We start from the raw sequence: 23,880 nt of genomic DNA, 5'->3' as shown, positions 1-23,880 counted from the left end.
TCTTTAATTTCAAACTGGCATAATATGGTTCCAGCTTTAGTTGTTTCATCATCTTGATGAAAAGGAATTATACAATTAAACCTTCTGAAAAACAGGCTCCATCTTTCTTGTCATTAATTTAAATCTTTAGTTGTCTTCAAGTAAGTAAAATTTTATGATCCATATAGCTGAATATAGTAAATAGGTAAAGACATATAGGTAACTGATTCCTGTTCAATTTTGTCAATTTTCTGAAGCTAATTTTCTGTTTTCCCACATAACTATTTTGCTAAGCAGAATTTAATTTCTTGGAATAAAAAGCACAAGAATGTCTTTTATCAGTGTCAGGAAAACACTAAGAAGGAACAGCACCAGCTCTAATATTACAAGTGTCTACTTTAATTCCAAGGTATAAAGGATGACTCAATCAACATAAGATACTTGTTAAATAATTTTTTTTTATTGATTTAAGTTTTGCTATGCCACTTCTGATCAAATGAGTTCTTTTTATTCCTTAGTCACAAATATAATTAGTGAAATTATCACTGAGGCTTGTGCTAGCATCTCTAAAATTACTTTAACTAGATCCACACTAAAACATTTATTAGAAAATGACATAATCAGATTGATGATCGCCATTCTCAATTGTAACAATTGGTATTTGTAATGTGCTGAATATAATAAGACATAAGAGAAGAAATAAGAAGAAATGGTCAAATGTTCTGCATTAAAATTGTTTCATTAAAATAATCTATAAATGGAGAGAAATTGCTTTTTGAACTGCTACATAAACAAATAAGCCCATTAACCATATTTTCCTTCGTGTAATCTTCCAAACCTTTTTTTTTTTTATTTAGAAAGTTAGCAAGGTACTTTAGGTCAATTACACAATCACAATTCATACAGTGGGCAGCTCCAAATACTTTTGTTGATTAAAATATATTTGACTAACCTTGACAATGGGTACAAAGGAAGGAAATTTGTATAGCCAAAGGAAAAAAATCCATTTTTAAAGTAGTTTGAGCTCCACTTAATTAAAAATTGTTTTTCCACAATCAAAAGTTGAAATGTGACAAATTAGCCAAGAATAAAACAAAAATCTGGTACAGGTTTGTATGGCAAGTGTATCAACAACCAAAAAAAGAAATACTAATTGTTATTTTAAATATGTAAAGCACTTACTGAAAATTTAATTGGTTTGGTAATTATATTTACAATGTTTGAGCCAACTGCCTCCTATCAAAGGTATGTAATTTTATTTTAGCTGCTAAATCACAACTTTCAGTGCTCAATGTATTACCCAGTGAAGCACTAGTTACATTTTCAGTAGCATCTGAATCAGAAAGCAATGCTTACTACTTTGACCTTTTAAACGGGCGTTATTTTCCTTGTGGCTTGAGAACTGGATTTTAAAATATCCAGAACATTATAACATTACAAACATATATACAATAATAATATAACAACAATAATTACAGTAATAATAATAATTACATTTATATAGTGCTTTTCTGACCTACTGAAAATGCATCAAATAAGCAGAGTCTGTGGGAAACCACTTCAACCACCTACAATGTGTAGCATCCAACTGGATGATGCAGCAGCAGTCATTCCTGCGTCAGAACACTCACCACACATTAGCTATTAGAAGGTGAAGGGCTGAGAAAGACAGTTAACCAGTTATAGACAGGGGATGACTAGGAACCAGAATGGACAAGACCATGGTGGCCAATTTAGCCATGACATTGGGAATTACTCTACTCTTTTCAAAAACTGCCAAGGGATCTTTTGTGGGCACAGAGTCAGGACATCAGTTTTACATCTTTTCCAAAGGACAGCACACTTTACATTTGGGTTTTGGGACCACAGAGACCAAAGAGCAAGAAGCCCTGATGGCCTCTCCAAAACCTCTTCAAGCAGCAACCCAAACCTTTCCTAGATGATCATTCATCAAAGTCCTAGCTAGGCCCAAACATGCTTGGCTTCAGGTAGATGACCTATTCTGAAGTGTCTTAATCTTTTAGTAAATGCCTATTATTAAAGATGGACTCTCCCCTGAATTGCATTGGTGCCCCAGATTCCAACGGGGTGCTATGGGACTTGGAGTTCTTTATCTCAGCCCTGTTGGGTACTGTGGGTGCCCTTGTTGCATGGGGTTTCTGCCTAACCCGGAAGTGCTTATAGACCATGTGGGTGAAAAAACAGAAACACTTCCGGGCTGGACAGTGTAAAAGGACTTGCCAGCCTGACAGAGACGGGCCACAGCCGGGAGATGGATGATAAAGCTCAAGGAGGACCGTGGCTGAAGAAGAGACAGAAAAAGGCCTGTATGTCATTATTTGGTGCTTGTGTATTGTACTGTACTGTGCTTTGATGTGTGGAGCAAGGAAAATGCTTTCCTACTGAAGAATAAAATGTGTGCTGTGTTGAACTTGTGTCGGGGATGGGGGAGCAGTACGCCCCCTGGTGGTCCACACCATACTGTATATATATCTTTAATTGCTGAAGGGCAATTTTGTAGAAGCTAATTTTATTGTTTTTTTCCATTTTCCATTCACTAAAGTACAGTAACTTCCTAATTTCAGTTAGCCACTAGCGTTACCTTCCTCTGGTGCATTGCCAATATGATGACTGTCCATTTCTCTAAGAAACTATTACAAAAACGGAGATTAGTGTAGAATCATTTAGCCCCTGCAATGAGTGCCTTGAAAGAAACAATATAGCCACAAATTAAGGACAGCCTGAAATTCTTAAAACTTTGTTAATCTAACAATAGCCCATTTTAAGTCTTTCTGAAAGCAACAGGTATTTGTCAGACTGCAAGTCAAATAAACCAAAGAACACTAACTTCAGTAAATAAAATCCCCAACAACCATTATGGTTTCCCTGAGTGATGTAATGGGTGGGTTATCTGTAGAAGTACCTTAACCTTGGAATGATGTTCTCTTGATTCCACTAGCAAATGCTGCATTGTTGTTACTAACTTAACTACTTGGATTTGAAAGCTTTCAACACTTATTTTGACTGATCTGATCTTTTGTGACAAAAGATTGTCTCTCGAAAATATGACTAGGCTGCCAGCATTTCTTTATTTTAAGATTCACAATATAAATGTATGTATTACAACAGAGTTATTATATGATCAAGCAATCATACACACAATGTTAAAAAATTACTTTAAAATGACCAAAAACAGACCAATCTAAAATACAGTCAATACATTTGATTTAGAATACATTCAGTCATAAAACCTCACCCTTTGCGCATTTTGAGAGCTATTTAAAGAACCATTATGAAATAGTCCTCATATATTAAAACTACATTTAAATCTGAAACAAAGGCAGTAACTCAACAGACATATTTTAAAATACCATAAATGAATTCCAAATTCTGAAAACCTCTGCACTGTTCCATGACAAACATCCATCCATCCATTATCCAACCTGCTATATCCTAACTACAGGGTCAACAACAACAACAACATTTATTTATATAGCACATTTTCATACAAACAGTAGCTCAAAGTGCTTTACATATTAAAGAATAGAAAAATGAAAGACATAATTATAAAAAAATAAATCAACATTAACATCGAATAAGAGTAAGGTTCAATGGCCAGGGGACAGAAAAACAAAAACTCCAGGCGGCTGGAGAAAAATAAAATCTGTAGGGATTCCAGACCATGAGACCGCCCAGTCCCCTCTGGGCATTCTACCTAACATAAATGAAACAGTCCTCTTTGGATTTAGGGTTCTCACGGAAGGGCTTGATGATGATGATGGTCACGTAGACTTCTTCCTTTTAATCCGTCCATCATTGTTGGAGCATCATGAAGCTTTGAGTAGGTGGAGGTGGCGCAGGCCACCACCACAAAGAAACCGGAAAAAGAAACAGAAAAGAGAGTAGGGGTCAGTACCGATTTTAGAGCCACCATGAATAGTTGTTATGATGAATTGAACATACAGAGTATCAGGATTAAGTTAAATTACGATTAAAATGAAGTTATAAAAGGCCATGTTAAAGTAATGTGTTTTCAGCAGTGTTTTAAAGTGCTCTACTGTATCAGCCTGGCGAATTCCTATTGGCAGGCTATTCCAGATTTTAGGTGCATAACAGCAGAAGGCCGCCTCACCACTTCTTTTAAGTTTTGTTCTTGGAATTCTAAGGAGACACTCATTTGAGGATCTGAGGTTACGATTTGGAATATAAGGTGTCAGACATTCCGATATATAAGATGGGGCGAGATTATTTAAGGCTTTATAAACCATAAGCAGAATTTTAAAGTCAATTCTGAATGACACAGGTAACCAGTGTAGTGACATCAAAACTGGAGAAATGTGTTCTGATTTTCTTTTCCTAGTTAGGATTCTAGCAGCTGCATTCTGCACTAGTTGCAAACGATTTATATCTTTTTTGGGTAGTCCTGAGAGGAGTGCGTTACAGTAATCTAGTCGACTGAAAACAAACGCGTGAACTAATTTCTCAGCATCTTTCAGTGATAAAGAGGTCTAACTTTACTTATGTTTCTTAAGTGAAAAATGCTGTCCTAATGATCTGATTAATATGTGATTTAAAATTCAGATTACAGTCAACAATCACCCCTAAGCTTTTTACCTCCGTCTTGACTTTTAATCCTAATGTATCCAGTTTATTTCTAATAGCCTCATTGTATCCATTATTGCTGATCACTAAAATTTCAGTTTTCTCTTTATTTAACTTGAGAAAATTACTATTCATCCATTCTGAGATACTAGTCAGACATTGTGTTAGTGAATCAATAGAATCAGGGTCATCAGGTGCTATTGATAAGTACAGCTGTGTGTCATCAGCATAGCTGTGGTAGCTCACGTTGTGCCCTGAGATAATCTGACCTAACGGAAGCATGTAGATTGAGAATAACAGCGGACCCAGGATAGAGCCTTGTGGAACACCATATTGGATATCATGTGTCTTCGAGTTGTAATTCCCACAACTAACAAAATATTTTCTCCCTGTCAGGTAGGATTCAAACCAATTTAAGACACTGCCAGAGAGGCCCACCCATTGACTAAGGCGATTTCTAAGAATGTTGTGATCAATGGTGTCAAATGCAGCACTCAGATCTAAGAGGATGAGAACAGATAAATGGCCTCTGTCTGCATTTACCCAAGTCATTTACTACTTTAACGAGTGCAGTTTCTGTGCTGTGATTTGTTCTAAAACCTGACTGAAATTTATCAAGAATAGCATGTTTATTTAGGTGGTCATTTAACTGCATAATGACTGCCTTCTCTAGAACTTTACTTAAGAAGGGCAAGTTAGAGATGGGTCTAAAATTTTCAAGAGCTGAGGGTCAAGATTATGTTTCTTAAGTAGGGGTTTAACTACAGCAGTCTTAAGACAGTCTGGGAAGACCCCAGTATCTAGTGACGAATTTACTATGTCAAGAACATTATCAATTAGCACGCCTGATACTTCTTTGAAAAACCTTGTTGGTATCGGGTCAAGGACGAGGTGGAGGGTTTTAATTGAGATATTATTTTTGTAAATCAGGTAAATCTATCCTAGTGAAAGAGTTTAATTTGTTTATAACAGGATGTTGGGGTTTAGGGGATCCTTAGTGTTGGGGAGATATACTATGTTATTTCTAATATCATTAATTTTTGATTGAAGAATACAGCGACAGCCTCACAGGTTTCACTGGAAGCACTTAGGAGGCATTCCTTTGAGCTACCTGGGTTTAGTAGGTGATCAATTGTTGAAAATAAGACTCTAGGATTACTAGCATTGTTATTTATAATATTAGAGAAATAGCAGCGTCTCTCAAGACGGACAGTGTTATTGTATTCTGTTATTTTGACTTTTAATATTTCGTGGTGGATAGTAAGTTTACTCTTCCTCCATTGACGCTCAGCTCTACGGCATGTTCTCTTTAAATCAGACACTCTTTGGGTCTTCCATGGTATAACAATGCTAGAAGATTTTTTCACTGTCTTTTCAGGTGCAACTATGTCAACAGCAGCTCTCACTTTAGAATTAAATCTTTCCACCTTACTATTTACATTGTCCTCGCTATTATAGCTGGCACTATAAACGGACTGATTGCTTAAAATGTTTGTAAGTTTTAAAGCTGCTGCGAATCAAAGAAGCGTTTTTAACAATATGCTTCTCATGAGTGTTTTTATCATTATTTCTATATTAAAAGTAGAAGAAAATGGTCTGATAGACCAATATCAATGATCTGTTTTATATCAACTTTCAGTCCTTTAGTAATCACTAAGTCTAATGTATGACCTGCTTTATGTGTAGGCTGATTTATGAGTTGTCTCAAATCAAAAGAATCCAGGAGGTTCATAAATTCTTTTACTTTTAGATCACACTGATTATCTATATGAAAATTAAAGTCGCCAACTATTAGGAGTGTGTCATAATTAGTAATTAAAATTGACATTAAGTCAGAGAATTCCTCAAAAAAGACGCGTTATATTTAGGAGGTCTATACACGGATAGTATTAGAACTTGAGAATCTCCATGAATAACAACGGCGAGATACTCAAAGGACTTGAACTTACCAAAACTGACATCTTTACATTTTAATCGGCTCGAGTAAATGTTAGCCAATCCGCCCCCCCTTTTTCCCTGGCGGGTTTGAATGAGTAAAACTGTAATCCGGAGGCAGATTCGATTAAAACTGACGCGCATCTGAATTCAGCCATGTTTCATTTAGTGCAATAAGATCTATTTTTATCACTAATAAGATCGTTGATAAAAACGTTTTGTTAGTTAAAGCTCTGACATTTAATAGTGCCATATTTAATGTTTCGGAGGTGCAGAGATGAGTACTATGTGCGTTATTGTTATTTGGAATAGGAACTAAATTATTATTATTAGCGCTCTGTGTATATTTTTTGTTTAATCTGCGATCTGTTTTTATAGTTTTAATACATTGTTCCTCTAAAATAGTGATTTTAATTAGATTATTGGAGTTTATGCCGTATTTCCTAGGTTTTCTACGTGCATTGAGATTGCTTATTACAGTATTAATGGTGTGAACTTTAACGGAAGACTCTATTAAACATTCATCATGTCCTGGCACAGCAGTATTATTTCGGAAGGGTTAAGAGCAGAGATAGATAGTCAAGAAAAACGAATTACCTTCGATATGTTTTCGGAGAGGACCCGGCACCGAAACTGTTCGGATGCAGGCCATCACGCTTGAAGAGACGCGGCCTTTCCAAAAAGAGATTCCAATTGTTGATGAAGCCGACATCCTTCACAGGTCACAGGTATCTACTGGAGCCAGTCCCAGCCAACACAGGACACAAGGCAGGGTGCCAGCCCACCGCAGATGACAAACATTTTTTTTGTAATTTATTATCTTTTCCTCGAATTACAGAGATATATATTGGATTCTTTGAGTTAAGTAAAATGGGTTGATGTGCTACCATTGTAATTGATATAGGACATCACTGTGGGTTTATCATGAAATAATCATGTCCTATCCAATGTTAATCCAGACAATGCTATTATAGGATTTGGAGTAATTGTAAATTGTAATTGTATCCATTGATACATATGCACCTATCTTTTCCCAAAATGATTTTAATTTAGGAGAGCATTAACACATATGAAAGACAGGTTGGTTATATATTTAAGATAAGATTTAAAAGGTAACTTGAGCATTTTCAAATTTTTCACCTCATGGTCAGTTCTCAAATAAAACTGTGTTTGTAGACAGAAAACCCTCTAAGGTGTACTGCGATAGTTTGATATTATCTTGTAGATTCCTCAAACATTGCTGTCATTAATGGGGCTAATTTAACAGAAAGATTTTCGTAGCATTCTAAAGGATTGCCATTTGGGTTTAGCGAAAACACAGCCTGTTTTGTATCACATTGTACCTGGTCTTCTATTTATTTTCATACATGTCCCCAAACATCATCTTCCTAAGATGCAAAACATGCTTTGCCACCCATTTACAATGAAAAATGGCAGTGGCTACCATCAATTCAAGAAAAAAAAAGATTCAGCTGATTTTACAGCAGTCTGGTCACCAATTTGACAAAATATGCAAACAACATGATGCATATTATGGTTGACAGTGATATTTTTAAAGATGTTCAAGGTGTGGAAGTAATGGTCAGATTTATTAAAACATATACTAGAAAAGTAGGATGGGAGGGATGGGCCAGGTGGTTATGCTGTAGTGCTACGTTTGCAGAAAATATGCTAAACAATTTAAAGATTGACAATATTTTTAAATGTGTATGTGTGTGATATGCAGCAAGATGTCCGACTTCAGAAGAACAATATCTAGAAGCACTCTCTGTGCATAGCACATCAGAAGGCAATACATTTGGAAAATGTTTTTTGTGCAAACTATTATGTTTCAGTTTTATATTGAACCATATTGCTTAGTGTTGGAATGGATCAGTGTTTGTAATTTCATTTTTGAATTTCATTGATACTTGTCCAAAAATAAACTATATTTCCAGATACTTGGAATGTGCAAATTTCTGGGTTTAACAACACCATTACTTATTTCTACAGCACATTTTCATACAAATGATGTAGCTGAAAATCAATGTGATAGTCACAAGCAAGAAAACATCCCATGATTAGTTGTATCAGTACTAAGTAATGAGTTAAAGTTCCATATAAAAGGAGCAAGGTTCAAGATCACGCTTATGTCACATACATAATATTTAAAGAAACGTAAAACATGATAGACTCAAAAACAGCTATGATATACAGTTAAAAAAAATAGAGAAATTGCAATGGGTTCAAAAGGTTATAATTCTTAATAAAATGTGAGACTGTTGCAGCCATTCCACAAGTTGTGATTCCTGCTGTTGACCTGTTCAGGGTTGCATACATATTAAAAACTTCTACTACTGTGAGTTTGTAAGAATGCACGTAAGAAATGAATGCAAAAGCTTTAGATATTCTTTATTCAGTGGATTTATAATCATATATATATATATAAATTTTGTTTAGCAGTATCTATATATATATAATTCACTAAGGCAAGACACCCATGGAAAGCACGCCGGAAGGGGCGTGGATTCACTAAACCGCCGACAAGTAACACACCTATGGTGCACGCAGGGAGGAGCCACGCCCACCAACTCGGACACGACGACACAGAAAGAACGGCGTCATTTATATTCGTCTGTCGTAGAGGCCTCATGTACCTCCGAGCCACCTTGACTGTTCATAGAGGCATGTTTCTCGCGGAGGTGAGTCGCCATATGCAGCGTGTAAAATGGTTTGCGAGGGGTATCCCATGGGATCCTTAAAACAATCCTTTACAACTGAGGTTAAAACACAATGAAGTAAGCAGTCTTTAAAAACCGAGTTTTCGGTTACGACGCCCGACCACGTGCACCATAGCAAACTGTTTTACACACTACCTACAGCAATTTGCATCCGCGACAAACATGCGTCTTCTTCACTCACGGACAATTATATGTTGCTCTCTCCAGAGTTCCATCTTTTCATTCACTTTCTGTCGTATCCTCAAACCCTCCCTTTTTAGACAACTGTGTCTTTCCAGAAGTGATCAACCATCAATAAATAATTATGTGGCATTTGTTATGCCGCGGGTTCAATATTGTGTTGTATTTTGCTCTCTCCAGAGTTCCATCTTTTTATTCACTTACTGTTGTATTCTCACACCAACCCGTTTTAGACAACCGTGTCTTTCCAGAAGGTGTTTAGCATTCAATAAATAATTATGCATGAGATTGAGCGTGTATCTACCCGGCGCAGAGAGGCGTGGGTAGGCCGTTGAACCCCATTTGGGCTGCAAACCGTGGAATTCCCACTAAGTGCAACTCATACGCTCCCACTGGTTACATCCCTACCCTTTGTACACACCCCCCTCCCACCTCGCTACTACTGTGGTCGGGTGTCTTGGTGGATTATATATAGAAAAGCAGCCAAAACCGCACAGAGCAATGAAACGTCTACGTGAGTCACAGGTGCATCTGGACTGTGTAAAGACGACGACGACTCCAGTGACGAGTTGGAGGTGGGCACATGAGCGGTCAGTGCATACTGAACGAGAAATCAGCAGACTAGCATGACGGAGGAAGCAGAATGGACATCCTTCTCCTCTCCTCCCGTTCCACACTCCGCGCCTCAGTGCACCCCCATCCCTCCGTCTGGCAGGAGAAGGCGCGATTGCGGTCCGCCAGTTTTCAGTCATGGATGATTGTGTGTTGGTTCGTTCCGTGCATTGTTACAATGTTGCTTTTCTTGCTGATTTATTACATTACCAATTTTTCAAATGTTAATTTTCTCCCTGTGCTTAAAAATCATTAAAAACCGGCCTGATTATGCGGCATACCTTGCGAGTATATATTTAGTTTAGCAGTTCAGTTACCCTACCGTCATAACATAGTGCTCTTATGAGCCTGCTGTTACCTCAGAAGTGACAAGAGGATCTTCACCATGTATCAAAAATCCCACTCCACAGCAGCAGCAGAACTTTTTTTTTTTTTTTTAAATATACCGACCAATATGCAAAATTTGCTAATACTGTAAGAGAACTACAGTTAGGAGAGCTTAACTCATGAACTAGAATGTTTTAATTCAGTAACCAGAATTTTTTAAACTTTGCCTTTTTGTGATTACATGAAGAAACACATGAGAACACACGGTGACCCCTAGCTTTTAAATAAAATGGTGTCTAATATGATGAGCAGTCCACGAATCAAGCAGAATCACAGTCATAAAAGAGACATAGATCAAAATAGTGGAAGGTAATTTGGAAAAAAAATGGTCATTAGCACTACAAACATTAAACTAAAATCTAATAGGAAATAAGCATAACAAACAGTCCTAAACCTGTCTAGTATTGTTTTCTTAACTACATCACTATACCAAAATTTGTTGTAGAGAGTTTTTATTCAAAGCTTGTATGTCTGTAGTACTAGGGTGTTGTACCGTGTTAGCCATTATGAATGTGGTGAAAAGTCAAGCAAAATGACACCTTTTCTTGGCTAAGTAAAAGGATTACAATATGCAAGCTTTTAAGGAAACTCAGACCTGAAGAAGGGGCCTAAGTTGCTTCGAAAGCTTGTATATTGTAATCTTTTTAGTTAGCCAATAAAAGGTGTTATTTTGCTCGACTTTTCACTATATTCAAATCTTGGAATTTCTAAACACCACAATATCATCTTAAATAATGCTGATGTGACGATGTTTAATCCCTCATGTGGTTATCAATGCCTCAAATATAAGCAATATAACGGTCGTGAAAATAAGTCTCAGAATGGCAAAATCCATCAGAAAATTTCACAACAAAATAGTGCCATGCGGATGTCAAAAACATAAAAATATATCTATTTACTAAACAAAAAAAAACAGGATTCATGATATATGTAATCAATTAATGCATACATTTCTAGTAATGGATGAGATCAAAGACATGACCAAATAAAATTTCACAAAATTCTATAAAATAAATGAGGAAAAATTGCACAAAACAATCCAAAACAGTCTTAAATTGCAAGGGATTGTATTTTTTTTTTAAATCTTCATGGATTTTAGAAGCACCAATTATACAGTACATTCATACACAAATAGAAACCTGCACTAAAGCAATTCCCCACCAAATAGGACTTAAAAATCCAGGTTGATGATAGGTTATATAAATAGTTAAAGAAATTTCATCTGATGCTGTTTTTCATACAGTACGTATTTTTCAGATTGTACTGTTTTTTGGTTGTATCTGTTTTTTGGAAACTCAAAATAGTGGTAAATGGTGAAACTGTACTATTAGACTAATCGTAAACAATGGCTCAAGATGAACTGTAACAAATTTTTAATTAAATGCACATTTCACTTCAAATTTAGTGGACATTTTTCATTTTTGTATGATTTCCTTTTATTCACCTACAGTGTATAAAACCTAATTAATATCAATTCAGAGATAATTTAGTTCTCCTTGACCTTTACTATGAATCTCCATGTCTTAGGGAGCAATAACCTGGGTACAGATTTATATCCTGGATATGCTGTGCAAATTTTTAGCAAAATGATTCAGATCATTTGAATGTTATTGAAGATGAATAAGTAGATATTACAACACTCTTAGAGTATTACAACATTATTTAAAATTGTTTATTAAAGTCATGATGAGAAAATACACATCTGTACTATTACCAAAAATACAGATATCCTACGAATATAATGAACCCATAAACATTGCAAAAGGATCTACGATGAAATGGAAAAAGAAATACAATGCCAAAATGAAAAGTGTAAGTAGTCAAAGACTGGATGCATTATATGCAAGTGCAGTATGTAAGCTGCAGTGATTCTGATTACAGAAGATTTCCTCTCATGGGAGATTTTGCCAATTGTCTGGATATAAGACTGCGTTTCTAAGGCTGTGTTTTAAAGTACATTGCAACAAAGCACCAGTTATGAATACATGGTTTTGGAACCCCTTCTTTACTCAGACAGTGAAGCCAAATATATTTTTCCAAAGTACCGTTACTCTGTAAAAAAAAAGACTGTGTCAGTGGCCACAATACTAAGGAATACAGGTTTAATATTCTGTCACTGTATTAAATGAGACCTTCAGCAATATTGTGCAGAGTTTGAGCAAAACATAGTAGTAATAGTAGTTGTATTATAACTAGAAAAGAAATGTAACCAATTTTATTTCAAATATTGTAAGTCACCTTGGATAAATGTGTCAGCCAAATAATAAGTAATAATAACAAAAATAACAGAGTTACAGTGAAATTGTTGCATGCAACACGTCAACATAATTAGAAAAAGAATGTTAGTATTTTGAAAGTTGTAAGGGCATGATAAATTTTAAAACTCATCTGAACAAACTTCTACTATACAATAAAGAAAAACAATAAATAAACTTATTCTTTGAAATATTTACCTGGGAACAGTAATACATTTATATGAAAATGTATTTTACATAAGCAAATACCAAGTCAGAATATATTTTAATATCATATTGTTTAGGATTCATATAATCATATTTTATGAATACCTCTTATAAAATATTTTTTTCCCCAATATTAAAAGAGTAATATTCAAAGAGATGGTATTAATCTGATTGACCTTGAGATTCAACTGAATATAAAACCGTTTTATAAAGCAGTAGATTATGAAGAAACTGTTAACTACTTTAGAATTTTTTTAACATTTCAGCTGAAATATATCCTTAAATTAAAAACTGAGTAAATAATTATTTGCCTCTAAAATGTAAATCCACATGACTTAATAGAGAATTAATTTTTTTATAATCTAAAGTAACTATTTTTGAGGCCACGTGGTAACAAGAAAAATTACTGGATAAATACTTTTATTGCAAGGACATCTGTCATATCTACAGACATTCCCATTGTGCTTATTTCCAATTAAGGCTGTGAATAGCAGAGTAACATTTACATGCAGTGGCAAAAGAAATGAGGAATTCATTCTTTTCTCATGAGTAAATGTAGAATGCTTCAGAGTAGGGAAATATGTATATTGTATATTCCTTGAGCCTGAATAGAAACATGGTTAATAAAGTTTCCAATAACATTTTGCTTAATTTGATAAAATGTTCTTAATAATATCTGTGTGCAATATCTAAAGTTCATTTTAAGCTCACTGGACAAAAAAATTAGTCACCACCCGTGTAAGAGGCGATAAATACATAAATAACACAGAAAACCCCTGAGCTCATTAATGAGGCACAAGATAAGCACACAGTAGTAAGGAGTGTTACTGTGGTGATGTCAGTATTTAACATAATGAATCGTCTCTGTATTTTCTGTTACTGATGGGTGGATCTAGTTTAAAGCATCACTAATTATAACCCCACCTAAATTACACACTTACAGACAAGTTTAATACCGCATATAAAAAATATTCAATAAAACTGAATATAGCAATTGTTACAAATATTTACCATATTAACAAAAATAAAATATAAAAATGCTGTCCCACTCTATGGCAGTAATGAGAATCAAGAAATGAACTAATAATTTTAAATTAGTGTAAACAACAGTTTTGCTTTAGATTTACTAATGTAAAAGAGAGAAAACTCCAGTGTTTGACAATTAAAGGTAAGTAAAAAATTGAAGATTTCTAGTAATGTAAAAAAGCACCTGAGATAAATCACCTTGTTACGAGATCAACTCAAAAATTAAAAAAAGGTCCTTTGCAGCTCTGAACACCTTTAAAGATTAAATTGTCAAGTTCTAATACTTGAGAAAGAGTGACAGAAATGCTGCAATAAACCTAAAGATATGACTTCTGGAAAGTAATTAAAATTAATAATAAATGTTTTGCAGTTACCTTATCAATTACAGAACATTTACCCTAGGGTATCATCCTATTTCACCAAATCTTGCATATGTAATGTTTTAAATACCTGTGTAAATAATTATGTGTTCAGCACAGTATCAATAAATATGATCAAGTCACAGTATATTTTATATTGGATTCATTTTTGTATAATTTCAAGGGGCCAAAGGAGAGTTTGCCTCCATTTGTACTGCACTTCATCTTTTGCATATTGGTAGTACCAGCACTTGTATTAACTAGGATATAGATGTTTTTATAAGCATAAGACATTTTCACAAATTATAGCGTGTCATGCCCTTTTCACTGAACTTTCCAAAATGCCATCAAGGTTAGAATTGTAGGTTCCTATCATCCTACTTTGTTCAGGATATGCAAGGTTTTCTGCATAATGAAATCCTACTTTACATTTGTATCAAATGTATCTTTATCTAGCTTATTATTATTTTTATTAAGTTTTTATGGAACAGCTAGAGTGGATTACAGTAAAGTATGAGATATATGAAAGAGTTTTCTAATAGTTTCTTTTCAGCTCTTTCTAAAATGTTATTATGAATTTTTTTTTAGATTTTTGAGTTTCATTGGATATACTTTATCAATCCTCATCTGGAAATTGTGTTTATGCATGACCTTTGGAGGTCAGAGCGTAGGGGCAGCCATTGTACATTATAACCATATCACCTTGTACAATCAGTAAGTCATTAGAAATGAGGTTGGATGATGAAATGATATTCACTATTAAGCTTTGGAAAATATCAAGTACAGCCAATATCATAAGTCAACTCTTTTTGTACTTCAGTGCTGAAAGGGCAAAATGGGGTGAACCTGAACAACAGTATGAAAATAGATTCATATAACCAGAAATACCACATTACTTAACAAGAATGAACCCAGAGTAAAATAAAGGCAAACAAGAAAAAGAAAATTCAAAACATGACTGTAAACCTAAAATGTTATAATTACAATTATAGCTTAAATCTAAATAATCCCCAAGTAGTGGGAAAAAAAAATCTTTGCTAAGCAAGTAAACATTTCTATAAACAACGCTTAGAGAGGTAAAATCAAAAATCTGATTTTCCTGTTTTTCTATTCTTTCTGGCTCCCAATTAAAATTTTGTCTAAAACATCCACCTTCTGATTATAAAAGTAGAAACCTGCCTTGGGTGGGTACAGCAAGCTATATTAACATTGTACATCTTGTGTTAATTCTCATTTTAGAAATTCACAAACACATTTTACTAGTCAAACTTCAAACTACAGATACCTGTACTATATACTGTATCCTTTTTGAATGGTGAAAACAAAGGAACTTTTCCATTGTGTTTTTTGAAGCTACAATTAAATTGTGACTAGTCAAAATATAAAAATACACATAACGTTGAGTTTTACGTATCTTAAATTTCACTTTAACTGGACCAAATTATAATTGAAGATTATATTAATTCTAATGTTACCAAACCAAAATAATAACTACTGATACCTACAATTTCAAACATATCTAGTCAAGTTTACTTACAGATAACATAAATTTAAACCTACAAAGAAGCCAAAAGGCCAAAATCCTTGAGTTGAACACATTACTAAGTATACAACAATTACCTCTTATTTGGATTCTTACTAGTCACTATTAAATAAAACGTCATTCAACAAAACCACAAGAAACACAACACTGTACACTAATGTTCTGTACATTGCCTGTGTATATACACACCACAATGATTTATTTCTATTATTCTGATCTAAATATAATAACAGTATTATTATGATTAGGAATTGCAGGAATTAACAATGGCACCTCAACAGCCAGTGTGATGGATTTGAATATTGCCTTCAGTTATTGTCCATGATTTGTTTGCATGTTCTCTATGTCTCTGTTTGAGTTTTTATTCCAGTACACAGATTATTTTTCCCTTATCCGCATATACACGTTACTAATGTTTATCCACGATTACACACTGGCATTACAAGAAAGTGATTGTAGGTGAGTGAGTATGCCCGGTTTAATATTTGCCCCCCAGTGCTGCTGGGATAGCTTTCAGCGCCCTACAACACCAAATTGAATTAAATGGTTTAGATAATGTTACGTTTTGTTAATAACACCTATATAACACTCTCAAAACAGTGCAAAGCAGTAATATTACATCAACTGCCTTTTTTGTTTAAACTGTGTTTAATACTTTCTTTACATTAATACATTTTGGATACAAGAGTAATGTGTTATATTCTTTAGTAAAAGATTATAGATGCCTTCACTTGGATATATTTCTGTTTCCATATCAGGAACTGTGTTAGGCATCCCATTTCATACTATTAAGATTTTATTTTCTTTTTCTTTGTGGTAAAAAGCAGAACATTTCCCATTATTCTTTCCTTCAAAGTCCCCACTCAGCATTCACACAAGACTTGAACTTGTTTGTACTTTGCCAGAGTTAAGGAACAGTGCAGTTATTTCCTTGAATCATTGTACGTTGTTAAGAGTGCTCAGGGAAGTAGCACAAGCCCAGTTGTGAAATCTGTATGGTGTGGAATGTTCTGTTTTTCTTATTTTGTTGTTTTTAAAAGCTAGTCATAGCTGAATATGTTTTAGTCAGCATGAGAAATTAATATTAATATTTGGGCACATTTAGTAAACCACAAATGTTTTTATATTTCTACACACAATATAATACATATATTAATATATTTCTTGAGTGCTACCCTGCATGTTAAGTACATTATATTTATAAAAGTATCACCTATCAATGAAAGTGTGGAAATGACATATAAATTTGTAACAAATCAGTTAATCTTACACAAAAACATTTCAGCAGTATGAAACAATCTCAGCAAGTATATATTATAAAATTGTCAATGTTACTGTAGTTCTGCTTCTGTGCACAGATGACCAGAAAAAAAAACTTTGCTGTTAAAATTAAATAACAGTCTCACAAATTATATTACTACATCAGTTCACTACATAGAAACATGATTATTAAAACATGTCTAAAAAACTAATTTCTGGGTGGTCCTTTGACTTCTGAGATATACAGTACATCTGGCCCTTCCTACTGTAGCTAACAAAAGGATACTGAAGCTTGGAGGAAAGCCCCTCTCCACTAAAACTAAAAACAGTAAAACACATCTACTTTCTGAATTACTTAAAAACGTACATTACTTTTGACGCAAATTAAGTTCCACTCAATGCAATGATTTATAAAACATTATGAGACCCAGAATGTCAAATTATGCATGATACAATGGACAGTATGGCTTCAAATGGCATCTGCATCAACTAGAAAGTCTTCGATCATTACTGCTATAATTTTTTCTTTTAATTTGTTTAATGTGGAAAAACAAACTAAATTAAGTAGCATAATTAAAAATACGTAATAATAATTTAAACTAATATGTAATACTTTAAACAGTTCAAGGAAGTGAATTCATTTTTTTGAAAATGTGAAATTAGAAAAAAACATACCATGAAGATTTCTCATTTCCTCAACACTGTGAAGAGCGAGTCCTCCAGTCCAAATTTCTCCCTCTAAAATTAAAGAAACATTATCAGTGAATTAAAGGAACATCATCAAATGAGAGAGAATGAAATGATATTTTATGAAAACATAACACAGACAATATTCTGAAGTGCTGAAAATGTGTGTAATGTCCTTCAAGTGAGAAAGGCGACAAAGACCTACAGAAACAATATTATATTCTTTTATTTTTCACACTTCTAAATTAAAACTTTGTCCAAATGTAGTTTACTTACAAATTTAATATTCTAATAAGAATCTGTCTCTTTTCACAGATACTATCTTATACTTGTGCACCTATGAGTGAGTGGGCTTTGACCCAGTTATTACTACAGCTCCATGCGTGTGTGATATTTGCATGTTCTCTTATGTGTATAGGAGTACTTTGTTTGGACATATGTTTTCTCTCTAGTGTTTATGCGGTTTCATCCAGTCTGGTTCCCAGGATTCACTAGTATGGACTAAACAGGCTTTTTGTCCTCATAACCCTAAATGTAACACATTGCTTCAGGAAATTAATGAGTGCTGCATTTGTTTTGTAAATGAATGCATGTAAAGCAAGAATTTAAGTCTTTCCTGGTAATAAAACAAATATCTTATTTTCTTAACACATATAAAGCCAATTGTCAAACCGAACTAATCAAAAAGACATTGTGTACTTAGATCTAACACATGCTTAAGCACTGTAGGAATAATGCTGCATTAGCTGGTTCTTGTTAAATTTTACATCAATATGAAGTTATCAAAATTAGAAAATAAAATAAAAAATTTTAAAATAAAGTGTTAAAATATGTTATTTAGATTTTTTTATGTATTTGGACAAGGAGAATATTTATACAGTTGATTCCTGCTCATTACAAGAATTTAAATCAAGAAAGTATCTTCTGTAATGGGTCTTATAAGATTTCAGAAATAAACATTAATGGTTTTGTTTATTTATTGTTTCCATTTAACAGCAAGATAACATTTTGATATTGTGTTATATTAATTCACATTCAAAATTTGATAACCATATATCTGCTTCTCTTTACTTTAGACTGAATCTTTCAAAGGAAATACTATTCCAAAGTGCGTTATGATGTACATAATAATACATACGACTAAGTCTTTTAAAATAATTTGCTAAAAATTATATTACAAAAATAAACTAATATTAGTGAAAGTAAAAATCAATAATAATCAAACCAATTTAAAGGAAAATAAATTTAAAACATTTTGAAAATAACTAAAATGTGGATGACAAATTGACCACAAATGCAATTAGTGCCTTTTCTGAACTAAATTTTTTTAAATTCTTACAAAATGATAAAGTAGAATATTAGACTGTATATATCATAAGATGTTTCTCACTTTTTAAATGAAATAATGCATTTTTATTCAAATATGTCACTTATTTCTTCTAGTTTCATTATTAATCACAGTATATTTAAAATAAACTACTGCACTAAAAACTGATTACTGCATTACTACAAAGTGAATTTGATTGTATAAATTTTAACATTGTAAAATGTGAATAACATTAAAACAGCCTGATTTTTCTGATAATAAAACATTTTTCATGTAAATTTAAAACAGGTCTATATTTAATGATTGCATGTGTGCTTTATTCAATATAACAATATATTTTCTAATTCTAATGTGAGAATGCATGATAAAGCCTTAAATTTGTTAAAACAATCATTTTCTTGCAAAAAAAAATCGGCAGTTATAAAATGCAGCATATATAAAACATCCAGAGAACATAAAATATTTGTAAGTAAAAATTTTAAAGTATTCTTGGTATGCAGTCAGTATAACTGAACATTTAGAAATGAATGATAAAAGAAATACTTCTATCCTTTACAGTCAAACCAAAAAAAATGTAAACGTTTCAGTCTGCATAGCTATATAGAACTGATGTTTGATACAATATGTAATATGATGGGAGAAAAATATAGTAATTTAAATGACTAAAGTAAGAATAAACTATAACATTATCAACAAATTTTTACATGAACAAAGTTCATTTCACACAAAAAAATCGAAGCTGACTAAAGAAATCAAAGCTTTCCTGACAATATTAATTTCTGCAGTGATTTTAAGTTAAATAACAACAGAGACAATGCTGGGAATATTCAATCAGCAAGGTAAAAATGCCTAAACGATGAGAAAAGCTACGGAGTATTAAAAAGTTCAAAATATACGGTTGCATTTAATTTTTGATCGAATTTTGGTGATTATCAACTCTTAATAAACGAACAGTGTACTGCATACACAATAATACAAATTTTCAACAGGTTTAACAATATTTTTTGTAAAAAAAAAAAAAAAAACACTGCTAAATGAGGGGCATCATAGTGGCATTTCTGACTCACAGACCTAGAAGACGGGGCACACTTAATCAGATTTACAAAATGGATCAATGGTAATATCAAAACGATACTATACATTGTTATGTTTGTAAACAATAAAATAAAATTTAATTAGGAATTTACGCAATATTGAGACTATTTTGCACATCTTATCTTCACGTGTGGGTCATTATATATAAATGTTTAAAAGATTTATATACTTAACTGTTAGCGCTTTTTTATCTGTAAATCTGCGAAAGCGCTCTATGCCGGTAATGTCTGGTAAACTGAACAACGACGTAAACATTGGAACTAATCAGATCCATACGAATGTACCTGCTAAATGTATTCCTTGACGTGTTAGTGACTTCTTTAGAGAAAATGTGCAGCAGACAGAATAAATAACAGCATCGCACGTGCGATGATTTAAAAACGCGTAACATGACTGCTGTTAAGAATAAAATACACGGGACTTAATTACCCAAATACAACCACATCTTCCCTCTTTTGGAATTTTTAAAAAATATTTCCGATGACGGTAATCTTGCTATTTCAGCATTTAAATAAGCAGCTATGTGGGCAAATGTATGCATTCCCAGCACCTATATACTTATGAGCTAGTAAATAATTTCAACATGCAGACTAAAGACGTAATTTAAGATAATGTCTCTGTGAACTCTAATTAAACTGTAACAGTAAAACATTCGGATTTGGCAACACCTTGAGCTAATATTCCAAATGATCCAACATATTCCACCTAAGAAATTACACGGAAAAATATCTCGAAGAATAACTGCGACGTCCACGTCCTTTACTGCACTTGTATAAAGTGCCAGTATTGAAGGAAACATGTTTCGTCCGCCTGAACCACAGCAGCATCCTAAACACACCACACGAAGTTAGCGGTGTATGTGATCTGATGTTGTGTATCTCCGCACTTTTATATAATTGAGAACAACTGAATGCAACAGGGACAACCGGTTCCTAAAATGTTACCTTTTATAATTCTGTGTATTTTTTAAATTGAATGCATTCTTTTAATGACAACATTCTTTTTCCGTTCTGCGTTATTGCGCTTTCCTAAATGTGATGCGATGTGAAGTAAGCCGCCCTTAAATCTACATACTTTCCGCTACAGTACAAGTAAAAGGAATCCGGCGACTTACCTGAACCTATCTGTTGCGTGTCCCTATGTAAAAGTAAAACTGTTCTACACCACTCTGAACAGGTACCTCTTGACTTCTGCTCACGTAAAACAGCCAACCCGCACGTATCGTCCAGGTTCCGACTCGCGAGTGTACGTTATACTGTAGTTCTGTCTTTGCGAAACTGTTAGTGATGACTCACGTTCCTTTTGTTTTAGGACTAGCCTGACGAGAACTTGGCCGGGGCGTCAAGTGCGGCTTTCACGACATTTGAAACGAACGAATTGGAGCGCGCGCGGCGGGACTGGCTTCCGTGTCCATTTACGTCACCACAGGACGGGCTGGGGCTGGGCTGCTGGATCATTTCCTACTTGCTAGTGTATCCAAGAGGCGCCAGACGTTGGGAAACGTCGATTTTCCTGGAATTACAGTACTCTTGCAAAAGAAAACGAGCTGCGAAGATTCGAAGAGAAAAATGAAAACATGTTTTTAAATAAAATCTGCGGAATACGAAATCATAGCTGGTAAACCTAACTACTTCCAAGAACAAGGCCTTTGTTGTAAATTTGTAGTAGGTCGTACGTGTAACTGGAACTTAGATTCTGTGTTTAGATGAGACGTTTATGTTTACCATTTAGTTAAGAGAGCCCAAATGTACTGTAGTTGTCAAATTATTGATCATATGTCATGTTATGGTAAGATGACAATGGGGACACCACACCTGGATGACAACCTTATGTGTTATGGGTGGTCCAGTGTTCAAATTAAAATTAGGTGGTGCAATTCAGTGAATGAGAACTGGTGACTGCTGTTGTTACTACCTGTTAATAAAGCCAGAGGCAATATGCTATAAACTATTAAAATCAAGGTGGAGTGACACAACGTCTTTTTAGAGAAACCAAAATGGACAAACCTCCCTACCTCTTTGCACTTTTTGTGTTTTAGAGTACTTGTCCCACCCATACTTTACCAGAGAAAATTGGGGTTTATGCTAGATGTGGTGTGTTCAGTTGTCATGATAGGCATGACTTTGTACTGGGTGAGTCACTCTTGCCCTGACTTGCAGCATTGCTCAATATGCAATTTATGGGCTGTATTTTTCTGCTGAAAGATTTTCTGTGATGGGCTTCACCTGGTGCACCCCCTGCATCAAACTCCATTTGAAGCCGAGGAAAGCAATGGAATGAACTACAAAGATCAATACCAGAATCTTCAAGACATATACTATAAAGAAGAGACAGAAATAGACTACTGAGATAGTAAATTAGGAGTTGAACATTTCAATTACTGCTACTGAATGCCCATCTGATGTACAAGTTATTAAAATGCAATCCAAGCTTCTGTATCTCACTGCATTCTGGATTCCCTAACACACCCTGCAATGTTGCTTCAGTTTTGCAGCCTTGGAAATGGCTACACTTTTAAAGAAATGGGCCACCTTACTGCATCAGATATTTCCTTTCTACTGGGGAAAATAGCATGGTTCTTAAATTGATGTAATTTCTGTTACAAAAGAAGCATCAAGTATTTACTTTAAAGTTCAAAGGACTTTTTTGCCAATTACTTCAGAAGTTCTCGCTTATGTACTACCGTAGGCAACAAAATTAGCATTCTTAATAACCACCATGGCTACATGGAAGACTGACATAAGCATATGCCACACAAAATTAAAGGTAACCAAAAGCAAAATGAATACTGAATCTGCTGAACAAAACTGTAACTGTCAAACACAGTTGTAACATGCTCACAGACTCAGCTGGATTGTTTGTGTTTTCAGTTAAAATTTTGCTGCTATGCTTTCTAACTGTGTGTTGAGCGTCACTGAGAAAATACCATGCACATATGCAAGTACAGATTCTATTAAAATAATATATTCAAGTCTGAAAAGGGGTTCAACCTAATCTCTGGTGTAGCTGTTGTTCTTTCTAACCAAAGATTTAGGTCAGGAGATGTACCATCAGTCCAGTAACATACGGTACAACTGTCTAATACAGGATCCTTTCTGTTTTCGTCAGAAAAAGGTCTTTCAGAGGTTACTCATTTTCTGCATAATCTCTACATTTATCACTCATGTTTTCTCAATGCTCATTGAAACTGTACAAAGGGCAGTGGAATTACTCCATAGACAAAATGATTGGCCAAACAACTGACTGGCATTTAAAGGAGGCTATTTCTGTAGATGTACTCATGAAAACTGACCATTACTCTGAGGATGATAGCCAGACACAACTATCAACCAAATGCCTCATTAACACAAGTCTCTTTCCAAAACTGAGAGATAAACCATGGTACTCTATCCGAAATGTTCAACTGTTGCAAATACTTAGTCTCAATTAAATTTTTTAATGAAATAGTTTCCAAATCTTTAATTACTAGTAAACTTTAAGTAATATAAAATAGACTGCCTTAGAATATCTCTCTATTATCACTTGTAAAAACAGTGCCTCTCTGGAGGGTGGGAGGTCAGTTAAGAAGTCCATCCTGATCTTACTCTAAGCTTTGTCTGGCATTGATATGTAATGCAAAAGACCTGGGTAATTTCCAGTTGTGCATTTAGATCTATTACACATTTTTTACCGCAGTATTTGTCTAATAATGTAATTTCTTAGAGAT

At 34.1% G+C, this 23,880-nt stretch overlaps 1 long non-coding RNA gene across 3 annotated transcripts in view; it reads right to left on the bottom strand.

Annotated features, from left to right (window-relative positions):
• Positions 1-21,542, bottom strand: part of LOC120532790 — a 43,689-nt gene extending 22,147 nt beyond the window's left edge. For 2 of the 3 annotated variants that reach the window (XR_005634371.1, XR_005634369.1), the window contains exons 1-2: positions 21,289-21,542; positions 17,741-17,803 (exon numbers count right to left, since the gene is read on the bottom strand). This is a non-coding gene — a long non-coding RNA (uncharacterized LOC120532790). Of the gene's footprint in view, positions 1-11,088; positions 12,468-17,740; positions 17,804-21,288 lie in introns of those variants that run through there. The other variant, XR_005634370.1, reaches the window with a different exon arrangement.
• Positions 21,543-23,880: the final 2,338 nt, after the last annotated feature.

The sequence above is a fragment of the Polypterus senegalus genome, chromosome 7 (assembly GCF_016835505.1).
Source record: "Polypterus senegalus isolate Bchr_013 chromosome 7, ASM1683550v1, whole genome shotgun sequence".
Classification (NCBI taxonomy): Eukaryota; Metazoa; Chordata; class Cladistia; order Polypteriformes; family Polypteridae; genus Polypterus; species Polypterus senegalus.
The sequence above is the reverse complement of the archived record's forward strand: the minus strand, read 5'-3'. Positions and strand labels throughout refer to the sequence as shown.